General features: G+C 38.2%; 1 pseudogene; it reads right to left on the minus strand.

Annotated features, from left to right (window-relative positions):
• Positions 1-10673: 10673 nt before the first annotated feature.
• On the minus strand, positions 10674-10811 carry LOC112665654 (thymosin beta-10-like; annotated as a pseudogene).
• Positions 10812-18824: the final 8013 nt, after the last annotated feature.

The following is an 18824-nucleotide window of genomic DNA, read 5'->3' on the forward strand; positions in this document are numbered from 1 at the left end:
TCTGCATTTGAATAGAGGATCTCACTGATTAAGGTTAAAACTAGGAACAGTGAGAGGAATTTAGGGAGAAGACAAAGTGAATCTTCTCCCTTGAGCATTATAAAACTTAAAATGTTGTGCTCAGGGATAAATAATGAGGCAGGGAAAAGATATATAAACAGATTGCTTTTTCTTGAGTAAGCATGTGCTTCTTCTAGTGTCAGCATTTGATTGCTTTAGGGGTTATGCATAATATCCCGTGAACATCACTATCACTGGTTTAGCACATTGTCTAATAATCATTTATGCATCTGCTCCCCACACCAGAGTGAAATTTTTGTGGACAGAAACTGAATCTTATTAATCCCTGTATCCCTAGTACCTAGCAGTGATGAACAATAATATTATTTTCTTACCAAGCATGTATTATTCCAGAAGTCATTTGAATTAGAAATTTCTTCATAGCAAACATCATATCTTTCTCTTCTAGTGTAAGTAGGAAGTAACTCGGAACAATACCTCACAGGCATTTAGTGAATGTTGATGATGCTAATGATGACATCTAGTTTCCATGGCAACATGCACTTATACTTACAGTGTTTCTTGGACTACGTGAAATTTGGAAAAAATATATCCTTCTTCCCACATTGTGAGAAAATCTTTTGTATTACAGTATTTCTGCCACCTTATCTTATTTCTAAATGTGTTTATCCTAAGTAGTTGAATCAATGATCGACATATTGTGAACGATAATGAGGCCAAATTTAGAAATGGTATTAGGTGGGGGTAGAAAGGGAGAAAAACAGAGGGGAAGGGAGGTGGATCATTAAAAATGTATAGATGGCAAACTCATTGCAGCACACATTCCCTTTCTCCCCTTTTTCCCCTTGTATTTCCCCATTTTGATCCTCATCAACTCAACTAAATTTCTTTAATTTTAATTAAATAATCTTTAATTTAATTAAATTAATTTAAATTTAATTAAATAATCTTTAAATTTCAACCAATTTTCTTTCTTCTTATTTTTTTTAACAGAAAGAGAGCTAGTGCACCAGCAGTGTTGGGGGTGGAGGTTGTTTGGGTGGGAAGGGCAAAGGGAGGGGGAGAGAATCTTAAGCAGACTGCACTGGGTGTGGAGCCCAATGTGGGGCTCGATCTCACCACTCTGAGATCATGACCTGAGCTGAAATCAAGAGGCCAAATGCTTAACAGACTGAGCCACCCAGGTGCCCCAATCCAACTTTCTTTAAACCTTGAAACCACTTTACTTTCTGCATAGACTGTACTGAACACTGTGAAAGGGAGATCTAAGCTACTCTCCCATTTAAAATCCTTTAGAAGTTCCCATTGCCTTTAACCATGACCAAAGCTCATTGGTTGGGCACAGCAAACCCTTCTTCAGACGGCCTGGTAGCTGCTCCTTCTTCTGTCTCTTGGCTTCCTCAGCTTACATTTTGGGCTCAAGCTCTCTTTAATTTTCTGGGCCTTGCTGGTTAACTTGGAATAGGTAATCTCTTTATCACCTGATAAAGCTTATGTTTAGATTTCAATCTTATTTCAGACCTCACCTTCCCTGGGAAATCATTTGGGATTCCCTCTTACTCCTGGTTTAGGTGCTGACCCATGTACTGCAGGACACCTTGGGTACCTTATACCATTGAATTGAGGCCACCATATTATTAACCGAGTCCATCAGTGAACAAGGAACACTTTGAGAGCAGGAACTGTGTTTTTTTAGCTCTAAATCTCCAGTCTCAGAATAGTTTTGGGCTAATTGAGTAGGCTCTCAATAACTGCTTCTGAGTGAATGAGTGAAGTGGTCCAATAATGCCCGGGACTCCTTATGCTCAAGTTCTTCCTTCACTGGAGTTGTTTTAATACATTAGAGAAATGTGATGTTAAAACTTAAATCTGTGGACAAGAGTCAGAACATGTAGCATCGCTATTAGATCCAAATCTAAAAGGAAGCATCTGCCTCAGGTCTTGGCAGATTTCCTTGCCTCCCTTTAATCTGTTCTTTTATCCAGCAGATGTCTGAGTACTGCAACCTCAAGATGATTAATAACTCAAGGATTGGGGGAGGGGAGTATTTTTGTCCTTTTTTTTTAAACCAGTATTTTGGGCTCAAATCTTTCCATTTCCATATGTGATAATAATTTTATTTTCTTCTATTGAGGTGTGTGCCTCTATAAGTTTAGCTATGAGTGGCTGTTAAGAATTGATTCTTACACATTAGTTATAGAAGAAATGACAGATGGGTGTAGGCTCCCGGGATCTGACAGAGAAGAAGAGGTTCTAGCAGTCAGAGCAAGTGGTGATGTCTCCACCACTTGAGGACATATAGGAAAGGATTGTTGGTTTAGACGAATCTGAAAACAAGAAGAAATCAGCTCAACAGGTTGAGGTCATTGTTGGTTGACTTCTTTATTGAGTTAAACATCTGAACATATGACTGTGACCCCCTGAGAGGCCTTGGAATTACTGAAAATGATTTGAAATCCAAGTGAAACTTATATTTTCTCAATCATCAGATAGTAAAAATACAATTCCTGGTATATGAGGGTTTCTATGCTTAAAAGATTGGGAATTGATCTCGATATACTAGTAATTCTTGTCCTGGACTCTAGACACTAATTTTGTATTTGTGTAGCACCTTATAATGTACAAAGATCTTTTGCCTGCACAAATTTATTATATTCACCATAACTCTCTAGGGTAGTATGATGGGTAGGTATCCCCAGTGTTTCACATGTGACTTGTATTTGGTTTCATAAATTTGATTCAGTTAAAATGAATTGCAAATTCTCTGACTCTTAGCCCTGTGCCCTCTTCTGGGCATTATACAGAGGTCTCTGTGTTGGAGGTGGGGGAGGGGAAATCCAGAACCAAGGATTGAGAAAGATGGGACCAGATATAAAATATATACTTCTGAGGAATCAAAGAAAGGGAAGAACAGGGTTGGGATTAAGGCTGAATTCTTCTGCTTAACAGTGGTATTAGAGGGACACCTGGGTGGCTCAGCAGTTGAGCATCTGCCTTTGGCTCAGGATGTAATCCCGGAGTCCTGGGATGGAGTCCTACATCGGGCTCCCTGCATGGAGGCTGCTTCTCCCTCTGCTTGTCTCTGCCTCTCTCTCTCTCTCTGTCTCTCATGAATAAATAAATAAAATCTAAAAAAAAAAAAAACAGTGGTATTAGAAACTAAGGGGTTCTGGAAGAATGATTTAGTTATGAAATGGAACAAAAGGTACATTATGGCCAACTAACCAGAAATATTTATGCTTAAAAAATACTCATTCATTAAAAAGTGCTTTTTTGTTTTGTTTTGTTTTGTTTTGTATTCAAGAGGGACCCAAAATTACGCTGTTGAAGACTTCTGTTGAGAATGGATATTAGAGACAATTAAAAAGGTTACATTCCCAAGGTTGTAGATCAAAGGATGAACTTCGAACTTCCATTCCAGTGCCAAAGAAGGAAACAGATGTGAGGCACATTTAATAAAAACAAGATTAGTGCCTTTCTTGAATCATTAGGATATTTATTCTAGTCAGCCACGTAATAAAGAATGTATAATTTCTGCAGGGGAATCTGTATCTATCAGACCCAATCTGTGCTACTGTAAGCATTTAGAAATTGATCATCATCTCCTGTTTAGTTTAGTTAGAAGAGTAGGGAGTAGCAACCCACAGAGAAATGGACATTCTATGGAAGTCCTCTAAGTAGCTAATAATAGTAATAACTATGATTTGTTAATATTTATTAAGGGCTAAGTAGTTTATTAAGCATTATGTCTACTATCTATATAAATTATTAGGAAATTCCTATTAGGTATTAAGAATTAAAATTAAAAAAATAAAGCTTAGATAAGAATTATCCTAATTTTTACAAAAAATAAAGTTTAAATAAGGTAAATGACCAAAGTCACACAGGCAATGGTAGGAAATAGAATAGGGATTTTTTCCAAGATTTTATTTACTTATTCACGAGAGAGAGGCAGAGACATAGGCAGAGGGAGAAGCAGGTTCCCTGAAGGGGAGCTCGATCCCAAGACCCCAGGATCACGACCTGAGCCAAAGGCAGACCCTCAACCACTGAGCCACCCAGACGTCCCTAGAATAAGGATTTAAACTCAGAGTCTGAACCCAGTGTCCATGCTTATGCTAGTTACTACTAAAATGAGCAATGTACAATTTTCCCTGAGAATCTCTGGAACTGAAATCTAGGTCTGGCCATTGTAAATACACAGATTTTTAGCCGTCGATGCCGTAAACTTGATCCAAAAATGAGGAAGTTTGGATGCATTGTCTTCAGCAGTCAGTAGATGGAGCCAGTGCACTGAAAAGCCATCATAGTCTTTTTGAAGACCAGCATACAGGATTTATTCTAGGAAGTCAGCAAAGGCTGGTTTTGATTGGAAAGTGCTAAAAAGATCACTCCCTCTGACAGCTGGCTTTTTTTCTTTTCTGGATAATGTAGATGAAGAGGAAGATGAGAGGTCTCTGGAGGTGTAGAGAATTGCTAGAGCCAAGAGCTATGTGGGAAGAATGCATAATCAACGAATTCTGTTCTTTCCCAGGAGTGGTTTTAATAATCTGATGTGTGGCTGGGCTGGTGGGTTGTGGAAACAGAGCATAATATTACCCTTCTCTGTGTGATCTGCCTTAGAGATTCCAGCCTTTCACATTACATAAAACTGAGCATACCTAGTTGAATGTCTTCCATTTTTAAAGCTAGCAGTGGCTGGTTATATATATAATTAATTATATTAATAGAAATCTACTAATATATATTTTTTATATATACAAAATTACTTATTCAGTTATTCATGAGAGAACCCAGGTCTTGTGCCTGCAGCTCAAATCATAGCAAACATCATATCCTGCAATGTCATAGTTCTTCACACTGTATCATGCTGCCACTAAAAATGTTCAATAATAATCACTAGGACTAGAAATGCCCAACCAGTTGTTTTGCGTAACATGTGTCTAAATAGGCCCAACAAAAATAGGAATTGGCAGTCCTCTGAGTTGGATAATGGTTAATGAAAGAAAAATAATGAAATGTTGAGACCTCATCCTTCCCCCTGAAGTAGAGATGCTAACTTGAATAAATCCCTGCCAGACAGTGTGGCAGAGTGGGAGGAAAATAACTGAGCCCTAAGCTCCCATGAGTGTTAGGCTTAGTAATGGTACCATACCATCTGAGTATAATCCTATCAAGTCCTAGCACGTGGCTTTATCTCTTCTGTAATGTGAGATATCTCAGATATATACCACTACAAAAATCAAATATACAAAATAATAAAGCAACGTCTGTAAGTAATTCTACAAATGTATCTAAGGGAGGGTGACAGATTGGAGGCAGTGGGAGCTGGATCAGTGTATCCAGTCAGGGGATTTTGGCCACAAGAAACTCTATTTAGTCTTGGTGTCAGGTGGGGGAAATAGTAAGGTTGCATTTGGAATAACGTGTAGACTCTTGGGGGAAAAAATGTGGTGCCATTTGAGTATCCACAATTTAGCCCCAAGTGAACTTGCTCAAAAAGGGCTGTCTGTGAGAAACTTGAAGGGAAACTTAGAGAAGAGAGACACCACTAATAGAGTTGTAGTAATAGTGGGGAAAGGGTAGCTCCCTGTGTGAAATCAAACATCTTTGATTGGATGGAAGGGAGAGCAGACTTCAGGCTAGTGAGTGGAACCATGAGGTCCGTTTAGGAGTTGGTAGTAGAGCAACAGCGCTGATGGCAGTGCTAATGGTGAAGCCACACAACATCAGCAGGGCTGGTAAGGACAACAGCTCTGCAGGATTCTGTTCACTAATGAAATTCAACTCCGTTCAGTTGGAAAACATTTACTGTGCTCTGGTGATGTACATTTTCGGTGTAATCCTAGGAAGATGTTTAAGACACACAGAAGCTACACAGTGACAGGAGATTAAATTTATTGGAGAGAAAGGGAATCTAAGAGAAGACAATCCAGAAGACAGGTTACTGATTGGGGTTTTGAAGAATGATTTTTTTCTTCAAGAAAGAAAAAATATTTTCAAATAAACAGGGAAAAGGTCATTTGAAAGAATGGAACACAGTAAAGGCATTTTTCAGATAGGTATTGCTGTGTTAACAAACCATCCCAAACTTAACGGCCAAAGATGATGGCAATAATTTGATTGTGAATCTAATTTGATCAGAGCTAGTCAGAGATGGCTTACCTCAGATAAAGCAGCTGCACCCTCGGGCAAGTGAATCCACTTTCATAATGGTTTATTCACAAATTGGTCCTGGCTGTAGGGTAGAAGCTCAACCTGACTGGGGGCCTTTACCTAGCTGCTTGGAGTTCTTTATAGCATGACAGCCTCGTGGCTGCTTTCAAGAGCTTGTTCATAGCACATCAAGAAGTTGTGTTACCTTTTATGATCTAGCCTAAGAAGTCATGTAGCTCACTTCTATCATAATCTTATGGTTAATTAATTAATTAATTAATTAATTTAAGAGAGAGAGGGAGAGGAAGAACACAGAGGGAGAGGGAGAAGCAGACTTCCTGCTGACTGGGGAGCCCAATGCAAGGCTCAGTCCCAGGATTCTGGGATCATGACCTAAGCTGAAAGCAGACGCTTAGCCTACTGAGCCACCCAGGTGCCCCACTTCTATTATAATCTTAAACTAATCCAGATTCAAGAATCAAGAACACAGGGGATCCCTGGGTGGCGCAGCGGTTTGGCGCCTGCCTTTGGCCCAGGGTGCGATCCTGGAGACCCGGGATCGAATCCCACATCGGGCTCCCGGTGCATGGAGCCTGCTTCTCCCTCTGCCTGTGTCTCAGCCTCTCTCTCTCTCTCTCTCTGTGACTATCATAAATAAATAAAAAATTTAAAAAAAAGAATCAAGAACACAGATTCCACATTATCAATTGGAAGTGTGTTAAGAAGATACTATTGTGAATGCCTTTGGAAAATATGATTTATTTTGGGCACGGAAGAGTGAAACACCATGGCTTGTTCAAGGGTTAGTTGATTATACAGGCATTTCTTCCTTCCTAAAACAGTAAGCAATAAAGACTTTTCTCTGTTTATGGAGGAGAAGTATTACCATATTAAGTCCAGCTAAGTAAATATCAACTTTGGGTCTCAATGTTTTATTTTTCAAACAAATATTATGCTACTTTCTTTGCCTATAATCAGAGTGCTACCCCTCCACTCCCAGCTACATTGAGATGTAATTGACATATAATATTTTATAGGTGTAAGGTCTACAATGTGATGTTTTGATACACTTACATATGGTGAAATGGTTACCACAGTAGAGTTAACATCTCATCCCCTCACAAAATTACTATTTTTTTGTGGTGAGAACATTTAATATCTACTGTCTTAGCAAATTTTAAGTATAAATACAGTACTGTTAACTACAATCAGTGTACTGTGCATTGGATTTCTAGGACTTACTCATCTTAATGGGAATATTACACCCCATGACTGACATCACCCTATTTCCCATACCCCATAGCCCCCTGGCAACCACCAGTTTACTTTTTGTTTCAATAAGTTCAGCATTTTTAGATTTCACATACAAGTGGAGTACACATACAGTATTTGCCTTTCTTTGTCTGACTCATTTCACTTAGCATAATGCTCTCAAGATTCATCCATGTTGTTGTAAATGGCAGGATTTCCTTCTTTCTCATGCCTAACCAATATTCCATTGTACATAGTATATCTGTCTATCTATCTCATGTCTTCTCTATCCATTCATCTATTGATGGACACTTAGTTTGTATCCATATCTTGGCTCTTGTGAACAATGCAACAATGAACATGGGAATACAGGTATCTCTTTGAGATCCTGATTTAATTTCATTTGGATATATACACCCAGAAGAGGAATTTCTGGACCATATGGTAGTTATATTTTTAAATTTTAAGGAACTTCCTTTTTTTAAAGATTTATTTATTTATTCATGAGAGACACAGACAGAGAGGGGCAGAGACATAGGCTCCTCGCAGGGAGCCCGATGTGGGACTCGATCCCAGATCCCGGGATCACAACCTGAGCCAAAGGCAGGCCCTCAATCACTGAGCCACCCAGGCGTCCCACTTTTTGAGGAACTTCCATATTGTTTTCTGTAGTGGCTGTATCAATTTATATTCCTACCAACAGTGCAGAAGGATTCTCTTTCCTCCACATCCTTGACAACACTGCTTATCTTTTGTGTTTTTGATGATAGCCATTTTAGCGGGTATGAGGTGATAGCTCATTGTGGCTTTGATTTGCATTTTCTTGATGATTAGTGATGTTGAGCACTGTTTCATGTATCTGTTGGTCATTTGATGTCTTCTTTGAAAAATGTCTGTTTAGTTCCTCTGTTCATTTTTGTAAAATGTTGCTTTTTAAAAAATTTTTAGAAGTATTTTATTTATTTGAGAGAGAAAGAGAGAAAGCACATGCATAAGCAAGGGGGAGGGGCAAAGGAAGAGGGAGCACAAGACTCCCCACTGAGCAGGGAGCCCTATGCATGACTCAATCCCAGGACCCTAGGATCATGACCTGAGCCAAAGGCAGAAGCTTAACTGAACCATCCAGGCAACCCCCATCTGTTCATTTCTAAATTGGATTAATTTTTTTTTTTTTTTTGCTATTGAGTTGTATGAGCTCCTTATATATTTTGGATATTAACCCCTTATCAGATAGTTTGCAAGTATTTTCTACCATTCTGTAGGTTGATTTTTCATTTTGTTGATTGTTTCTTTTACTGGGAAGAGCTTTTTAGTTTGATATAGCCCCCATTTATTAACTGTTGCTTGCTTTTCATGTGCTTTTGGTGTAACATCCCAAAGTCATTGCCAAGACCAACGCCAAGTAGATTTTCCCTATTTTTATTTTAAGAATCTCATGGTCTTAAACTTTATATTGAAGTCTTTAAGCCATTAAGTTAAGTTCTATTAGTGGTGTGGGGTAGGGGTCCAATATCATTCTTCTGCGTGTGATGATCCAGTTTTCCCAACACCATTTATTGAAGAGAATATCCTTTTCCCACTGAATATTCTTGGCTTCTTTATCAAATGGTAATTGGCCGTATATGCAGGGTTTATATCTGGGCTCTTGATTCTGTTTAATGATTTATATGTCTATTTTTATGCTACTATCCTAATGTTTTGATTACTATAGCTTTGTATATAGTTTGAAACCAAAAAGTATGATGCCCTCTGCTTTGTTCTTTCTCAGAATTGCTTTGACTATTTGGGGGCTTTTTGTGGTTTCATATGAACTTTATGATTATTTTTTCCTATTTCTGTGTGCCATTGGACTTTTGATAAGGGTTGCATTGAATCTGTAGATAGCTTTGGGATAGTATGGACATTTTAACAATATTAATTCTTCCAAACCATGAATAATGGATATATCTACTTGTGTCATCTTCAATTTCTTTTATCAAGGCCTTGCAGTTTTCAATGTACAAATCTTTCACCTCCTTGGTTAAATTTATTCTTAAGTATTTTATTGTTTCTCTTTATTTCTTTTTCAGATATTTGTTGCTTTCTAGAAATACAACTGATTTCAGTATTTTGATTGTATCCTGTAACTTTACTGAGTTCATTGATTAGTTCCAACAGCTTTTTGGTGGAGTCTTTAGGGGTTTTCTACATATAACATCATATCCGCAACAGAGACCATTTTATTCTTTCCAATTTAGGTGCTTTTTATTTCTTTTTATTGTCTGCTCTAACTAGGACTTCTAGTATTATGTTGAATAGGAGTGATGAGAGTGAGTACCCTATTCTTGTTCTTGATCTTAGAGGAACAGCTTTCAACTTTTTATCTTTGAGTATGATGTTAGCTGTGGGTTTGTCATATATGGCCTTTATTATATTGAAGTGTGTTCCTTTTATACCCAAATTAGTGAGAGTTTTTATCATGAAGAGATGTTGTATTTTTGTGAAATACTCTTTCTGCATCTATTGAGGTTATCATATGATTTTTATCTTTTATTCTATTAATGTAGTTTATTACATTTATTGATTTGTATATATTGAACCCCCCTTGCATCACAGGGATAAATACCATTTGATCATGGTGTATGATCCCTTTATTAGACTGTTGAAAAATTTTCCATGTATATGCCGCACAGATTTTAGCCTGTGGTTTTCTTTTTTTGCAGTGTTCCCATACGGCTTTGGTATGGGGGGCAATGAAACTATCTGATCCTGTATGTTAGAAAGTTTTTGATTACAGATTCAATCTTCATACTTGTTATTGGTTTATTCAGATATTCTATTTTTTTAAATAATTCATTCTTGGTAGGTGGTATGTTTCTAAGAATTCATCAGTTTCTTCTAGGTCACCCAATTTGTTGTATAATTGTTTATAGTAGTCTCTTATGATCCTTTGTATTTTTGTGGTTTCAACTGTAATGTCTCATCTTTTCTTTCTTTCTTTTTTTTTGCCACAAGGTGTGTTTTATTTTCATTAATCATACAAATAATTTGCTATAATATTCCAGGACAAACTGGAGATTTGTCAGTCTAATGGGGGGGGGGGGTGTCCCCTCAGAGACCCGCAAGGCCGGTGGCATTGGCACGGAGTGCCTGGGTTAACAGTGCAGCCTGTCGCTCGTGTCCATCCTGCAGGTGGCTCTTCTTCCTCCACATCACCACTGGGGTGTCTCGAGGATGATGCGGGTGGGGAGAGAATCCTCTAGGTTCTAGGAAATGTCACTCCGCTTCTCCTGCTCAATGGTCTCTTTGGTCGGCAGGGTGTTCTTCTCTTGCGTCTCCCTCCGTTTTCTTTAGCTTGGCCTTATGAAGCTGGCGATTTCCCCTATGTCTGGCTTGTCTGCCATTTTCTTCAAGCTATCCAAGGAGTTCTGCTGCGAGCCCGGCGCCTGCTGCTTCCACTCGCGTTGCTGCAGCAAGAGACCTCATCTTTTATTTCTGATCTTATTTATTTGAGTGTTCTTTTTTCTTAGTCTGCTTGTCAAATTAAAAAAAATTCCTTAAAAAACTAGTTTTTAGTTTTGTTGTTCTTTTCTATTGACTTCTGTTCTCTACTTCATTCACTTCCGCTCTGCTCATTATTTCCCTCCTGCTAACTGTGGATTAGCTTATTCTCCTTCTAATTTTGGGGTGAAATTTAGGTTGTTAATTTGAGATCTTTGTTTTTTCTTAATTTAGGCATTTATCATTATAAACTTCTCAGAACTACTGCTGCTGCACTATAATTCTTGGAATGTTGTATTTCCATTTTCATTTGTTTTAAGATTTTTAAAATTTACTTTTTGACTTTTAACTCATTGGTTGTTCTGGAGTGTACTGTTTAATTTCCACATCTCCATGTATTTTCCAGATTTCCTCCTGTAATTGATTTCGAATTTCAAACCATTATGGTTAGAAAAGATACTTGCTAGGATTTCAGTCTTCCTTTGCTAATACTTATTTTGTGACCTATCAGTAATTTATCCTGGAGAATGTTCCATGTGCACTTGAGAAGAATGTGTATTCTATGTTGTAGGATGGAACGTTCTATATATGTCTATTAGGTTCATCTGGTCTTAAGTGTAGTGCTTCTCTATTGATTTTCTGTCCGGATCATCTATCCAATAGTTGAAAGGGATACTGAACTCCTCTACTATTATTGTATTATTGTCTGTTTCTTCCTTCAGATCTGTTAATATTTGCTTAATATATTTAGGTGGTCTGACATTGGGTATATATGTATTTATAATTGTTATTTCCTCTTGGTGAATTGACCCCTTTCTCATTATTATTATATAATAACTTTCTTGGTCTCTTGTTATGGCTTTTGAGTTAAAATCTGTTTCAATGTAAATAAGTATACCTACCCCTCTTCTTTTTTGGTTTCCATTTCTGTGGAGTATCTTTTTTCATCCTTTCATTTTGAGCCTATGTGTATGTATCCTTAAAGTTAATGTGAGTCTTGGTAGGCAGCATTTAGTTGGGTCTTATTTTTCTATCCACCTGGCTGGGGTCTATGAATGGAGAATTTAATCCATTTACATTTAGAGTAACTATTGAGAGGAAGGACTTACTAATGCCATCTTACTGTTTTCTGGCTGTTTTGTAGTCCCCTCTTCCTTTCTTTCTCTCTTGCTATTTTCCTTTGTGAATTGATGATTTTCGGTAGTGGTATGCTTTGATCCCCTTTGTTTATCATTTGTGAATCTACTCTAGTTTTTTTTGCCATGTAGTTACAATGAGGTTCACATAAAATACCCTACAGATGTAATACTATGTTTTATTCTGATGATGACTTAACTTCAATTATATACAAAAACTCTGTTCTTTTGTTTCTCCTCCATTTTGTGTTTTTGATGTCACAATTTACCTCTTTTTATATTGTGTATTCATTAACAAATTATTGTGGTTGTAGATATTTTTAATTTTCTCATCATTGAACCTGTATACTATGTGGTTAACACACCACCATGTTCCAGTATTAGCATATTCTAGTTTGACTATATACTTTTATCAGTGTGTTGTATATTTTCATATTACTAATTGGTGTTTTTTCATTTCAGCTTAAAGAATTATTCAGCATTTCTTGTAAGGCAGGTCTAGTGGTGATGAATTCCCTTAGCTTTTGCCTGGGAAAGTCTTTAACGCTCCCTCATTTTTTGAAGAACATCTTTCCCAGATAGCGTATTTTTGGTTGGCATTTTTTTCTTTCAGCACTTTAATATATCATCCCACTCTCCTGGCCTCTAAGGTTTCTGCTGAGAAATTCACTATTAGCCTCATAGGAGTTCCCTTGTAGGTTACAAGTTTCTTTTCTCTTGCTGCTTTTAAGACTCTCTGTCTTTTATTTTTGACAGTTTTATTATAATGTGTCTTGGAGATTTCTTTTTTTTTTAATTTATTTTTTATTGGTGTTCAATTTACCAACATACAGAATAACCCCCAGTGCCCGTCACCCATTCACTCCCACACCCCGCCCTCCTCCCCTTCTACCACCCCTAGTTCGTTTCCCAGAGTTAGCAGTCTTTACGTTCTGTCTCCCTTTCTGATATTTCCCACACATTTCTTCTCCCTTCCCTTATATTCCCTTTCACTATTATTTATATTCCCCAAATGAATGAGAACATATAATGTTTGTCCTTCTCCGACTGACTTACTTCACTCAGCATAATACCCTCCAGTTCCATCCACGTTGAAGCAAATGGTGGGTATTTGTCATTTCTAATGGCTGAGTAATATTCCATTGTATACATAAACCACATCTTCTTTATCCATTCATCTTTCGTTGGACACCGAGGCTCCTTCCACAGTTTGGCTATCATGGCCATTGCTGCTATAAACATCGGGGTGCAGGTGTCCCGGCGTTTCATTGCATTTGTATCTTTGGGGTAAATCCCCAACAGTGCAATTGCTGGGTCGTAGGGCAGGTCTATTTTTAACTGTTTGAGGAACCTCCACACAGTTTTCCAGAGTGGCTGCACCAGTTCACATTCCCACCAACAGTGTAAGAGGGTTCCCTTTTCTCCGCATCCTCTCCAACATTTGTGGTTTCCTGCCTTGCTAATTTGCCCCATTCTCACTGGTGTGAGGTGGTATCTCATTGTGGTTTTGATTTGTATTTCCCTGAAGGCAAGTGATGCAGAGCATTTTCTCATATGCATGTTGGCCATGTCTATGTCTTCCTCTGTGAGATTTCTCTTCATGTCTTTTGCCCATTTCATGATTGGATTGTTTGTTTCTTTGGTGTTGAGTTTAATAAGTTCTTTATAGGTCTTGGAAACTAGCCCTTTATCTGATACGTCATTTGCAAATATCTTCTCCCATTCTGTAGGTTGTCTTTTAGTTTTGTTGACTGTATCCTTTGCTGTGCAAAAGCTTCTTATCTTGATGAAGTCCCAATAGTTCATTTTTGCTTTTGTTTCTTTTGCCTTCGTGGATGTATCTTGCAAGAAGTACTGTGGCCGAGTTCAAAAAGGGTGTTGCCTGTGTTCTTCTCTAGGATTTTGATGGAATCTTGTCTCACATTTAGATCTTTCATCCATTCTGAGTTTATCTTTGTGTATGGTGAAAGAGAGTGGTCTAGTTTCATTCTTCTGCATGTGGATGTCCAATTTTCCCAGCACCATTTACTGAAGAGACTGTCTTTCTTCCAGTGGATAGTCTTTCCTCCGTTATTGAATATTAGTTGACCATAAAGTTGAGGGTCCACTTCTGGGTTCTCTATTCTGTTCCATTGATCTATGTGTCTGTTTTTGTGCCAGTACCACACTGTCTTGATGACCACAGCTTTGTAGTACAACCTGAAATCTGGCATTGTGATGCCCCCAGATATGGTTTTCTTTTTTAAAATTCCCCTGGCTATTCGGGGTCTTTTCTGATTCCACACAAATCTTAAAATAGTTTGTTCTAACTCTCTGAAGAAAGTCCCTGGTATTTTGATAGGGATTGCATTAAACGTGTAAATTGCCCTGGGTAACATTGACATTTTCATAATATTAATTCTGCCAATCCATGAGCATGGAATATTTTTCCATCTCTATGTGTCTTCCTCAATTTCTTTCAGAAGTGTTCTATAGTTTTGAGGGTATAGATCCTTTACATCTTTGGTTAGGTTTATTCCTAGGTATCTTATGCTTTTGGGTACAATTGTAAATGGGATTGATTCCTTAATTTCTCTTTCTTCAGTCTCATTGTTAGTGTATAGAAATGCCACTGATTTCTGGGCATTGATTTTGTATCCTGCCACGCTACCGAATTGCTGTATGAGTTCTAGCAATCTTGGGGTGGAGACTTTTGGGTTTTCTAGGTAGAGTATCATGTCATCGGCGAAGAGGGAGAGTTTGACTTCTTCTTTGCCAATTTGAATGCCTTTAATGTCTTTTTGTTGTCTGATTGCTGAGGCTAGGACTTCCAGTACTATGTTGAATAGCAGTGGTGAGAGTGGACATCCCTGTCTTGTTCCTGATCTTAGGGGAAAGGCTCCCAGTGCTTCCCCGTTGAGAATGATATTTGCTGTGGGCTTTTCATAGATGGCTTTTAAGATGTCGAGGAATGTACCCTCTATCCCTACACTCTGAAGAGTTTTGATCAGAAATGGATGCTGTATTTTGTCAAATGCTTTCTCTGCACGGAGATTTCTTTACATTGATTTTGTTGTGCACATATGAGCTTCATGAACTTGGATTTCCAAATCTCCTCCAAGATTTGGGAAGTTTTCAGTCATTATCTCTTGAAATAATCTTTTTGTGTCTTCTCTCTCTTTTTTCTTTTTTTAAAATTTACTATATCCATTCTTTTTTTATGATTTTTTTAAATTTATTTTTTATTGGTGTTCAATTTACCAACATACAGAATAACCCCCAGTGCCCGTCACCCATTCACTCCCACACCCCACCCTCCTCCCCTTCTACCACCCCTAGTTCGTTTCCCAGAGTTAGCAGTCTTTACGTTCTGTCTCCCTTTCTGATATTTCCCACACATTTCTTCTCCCTTCCCTTATATTCCCTTTCACTATTATTTATATTCCCCACATGAATGAGAACATATAATGTTTGTCCTTCTCCGACTGACTTACTTCACTCAGCTCTCTTTTTTTTCTTTCTAAGACTTCAATAATTTGTGGATTGTTTCTCTTGATGGTAACCCATAGATCATGTAGGCTTTTTTAAACTTGTTTCCATTCTTTTTGCTTTGTTTTCTTCTGACTGAAGATTTTCAAAGTTCCTGTCTTCTGATTCACAGATTCTTTCTTTTGCATAATCCATTAGGCCATTTATGCTCTTTTTTTGCAATTTCCATTTTGTTTATTGTATCCTTTTCCAAAACTCTTTTTTAAAAAAAATGACTCTCTTTGTTAAACTTCTTAATTGTTCGCAGATTTGTCCAATTGTCTTCCTATGTTTTCTTGTAGCTCATTCAGATCCTTTATTTTATCTTAATTTTTTAAAAAATATTTTATTTATTTATTCATGAGAGACATACAGAGAGAGGCAGAGACATAGGCAGAGGGAGAAGCAGACTCTCCACATGAAGCCTGATGTGGGACTCGATCCTAGGACCCTGGGATCACACCCTGAACCGAAGGCAGATGCTCAATTGCTGAGCTACCCAGGCATCCCTCATTGAGGTCCTTTAAAAGAGTTATTTTGAATTTTTTCTCAGGCAAATTGCAGATTTCCATGTCTCTGGGGTGGGTTATTAGAATATATTTTGATCCTTTTGTGGTGTCATATTTCCTGGCTTTTCATGTTCCTTGAGCTCCTGCCCGACTGTCTTCACATCAAGTAGGTCACCTCCGGTAGTCTACTATTTTCGGGAGAGAAATACCTTCTGTCAGCCCTGCTGGGAACTCTTAGGCTTTCTCAGATCTTCCGTGGATGTGTCTGCTCCATACTTCTTACTCCCTCTTGTGGCAGAATTCTTAAGCTTGTCTACCTTCTCTTGATCCTGCAGTGCACCAGGCTGGGTACTGACAGAATTCCTTTTGGTTTCCCAGAAGTGATGCTAAAGGTGAAGTTTGTGGCTTCTCCCTGGCCTACAGGTTCAGGTTGACTTTCTACATTTGCTTACTAGTTGTCTACCAAAGCTTGCTCTTACTGCCATCAGGGGTGTGCACAGGTTGAGCTGGCCACAGGGTGGTGGTTTGTGTGGGTGAAGTATGTGGAGCCTTGGGGGTGTGCCCATGGGCCAGTTGAGGGGGAATCCAAAGGCCAGGTATTCGCTCATGGGCAGGCTTCTTAATGAAGTCCATTATGCTCTTTGGGGTCTGGGTCTGCATTCCTTTACTGCCCTCCCTGAGTCCTTCTCCAGTCTCCCAGTCTCTTCCTGCCCCCTGAGTCATGAAGATTTCATGACTGAGTACTCTGGATGGGGTGAAAGAGAAGTAGGCCTCTTGCACATCTGGGGAACCTAGGTGCTCACTCACACACTCTTTTTTTTTCCCCTACATTAGGGAAGAGGAGGTCTCTCATGGCACTGAGCTGTGCTGCCTTGGGGGAGAGGCAATGTGGGTAAAGTCACATTGTTCTCTTACTCTCTTCAGTGTATCTAAACTCATATCTTTTTGCCCCAACAGTATGCTGGAACTTCTCTGCTTCCACAATGACTCTCTGGACTCCCACAAAGCCTCTCTCATCTGTGGATTATTGACTAAAATAGTTTCTCCAGGGGCTCCTGGACCATGGCTGAGCAGGGCTGGAGCCAGTTCATGGGCCATTGGAGGGTCCACAGCCAGAACAAGGTCTGTATGCCTATGACCTGACATATGGGTGGGTGAAACTCCTCTCAAATCCTTTGGCTTGTGGTGCTAATCCACAAAGGCATTTTTGTCAGTGGACAAAATCATTGGATGGAGGGATGTCTTTTTCATCCATCTTACTCACGGGATGCTTCTGAAGGTTAAACTATTGAAACTGGTAAAGCACATTCATATTTATTTATTCAACTATCCCTCCATTCATCCACTCAACCACCATCAATCTGCATTGATCCATCCATTCCTTCATTTATCAAATATTCATTAAACATCTATAATATATCAATCCTGTATTATGGCATGGACACAATGTAAGCAATTATTAGATCCCTGATGAACATTCCTAAATACCATTTGCTGAAGCACTGCCAATGAATTAGAGTAACCATTTTATCAAAAATATTTAGCTGATATATGTAAACTAATTTTTCACCAAAGGTAACTTACTTTAATGTTGAAATTTTATATTTGTTTTAGCTTCTTTATTAAAGGTAGTGATATTTAAAAACCTTTCTTAAATACATTTTCAAAACAATTCTCTTTCCAGTGTCTGGGTGGCTCAGTCACTTAACTCAGTCAGTTAAGCTTCTGCCTTTGGCTCAGGTCATGATCCTAGGGTCCTGGAATCAAGTCCTGCATTGGGAACCCTGTTCAGCAGAATCTACTTCTCCCTCTGCCCTTCTCCCATGCTTGTGATCTCTCTTTCTCTCTCTTAAATAAATAAATAAATAAATAAATCTTTAAAAATAGTAATAATAAAACAATTCTGTTTCTACTATGATAATACAAATAAGCTCAAATAATCTTTATTTTTTAATTTTTTTATTTATTTATTTTTTTCTCTTTATTTTTTAAATATTTTAATTTATTTGACGCAGAGGGAGAGAGAGAGAGAGAGAGTGCACACAAGCAGGGTGAGCAGCAGGCAGAGGGAAAGGGAGAAGCAGGTTCCCCACTGAGCAGGGAGCCAGTTGCAGGGCTTGATCTTGACCCTGGGATCATGATCTGAGCCAAAGGTAGCCTCTTAACTGACTGAGCCACCCAGGCACCCCTCAAATAATCTGCTCTATTAGATATATCACAAATAGCAACTATGTGCTCTATTTGGCTGGAATTGTGGGTTTGTTATCACAGCATCTTTTCAATGTTATACATCTTTCAGTGGCTCCTTTCCAACCTATTCTTGGGTTCACATTATAGTATGACATTACTTAGTTTAAAAATAAATTGAGAAATAATTATATTTTATTTGAACAGCAGTATTGTAGACCTGTGGTATGAGTTATGGTAGCCAAGATAGAAAGCCCTACAACAGCTTTTTGTTATTTTATTAATTACCAAATATTATCTATACCTAACACCAAATAAATCTCTTGTTTATATATTATAAAAACTTGTGCAGAACAGAATTTCAGTTCAATTTTAAACTTACCTAAAAAAATACAACTTTAATGTAAGTTTATAAGACAATTTATTGCAGTTTAGTATATCCCAGATCTCACATAAATACATCTTTGCCAGAAGAACTTTTAGGCTGGTGTGATGTATAGTGGTTAAGAGCATGGCTCTGGAGTAAACAGACTCGATTTTTATTATGGCTCTACAGATACCAGCTGTGTGACCTTGG

This window comes from Canis lupus, chromosome 27 (genome assembly GCF_003254725.2).
Source record: "Canis lupus dingo isolate Sandy chromosome 27, ASM325472v2, whole genome shotgun sequence".
In the NCBI taxonomy this organism is placed as follows: domain Eukaryota; kingdom Metazoa; phylum Chordata; class Mammalia; order Carnivora; family Canidae; genus Canis; species Canis lupus.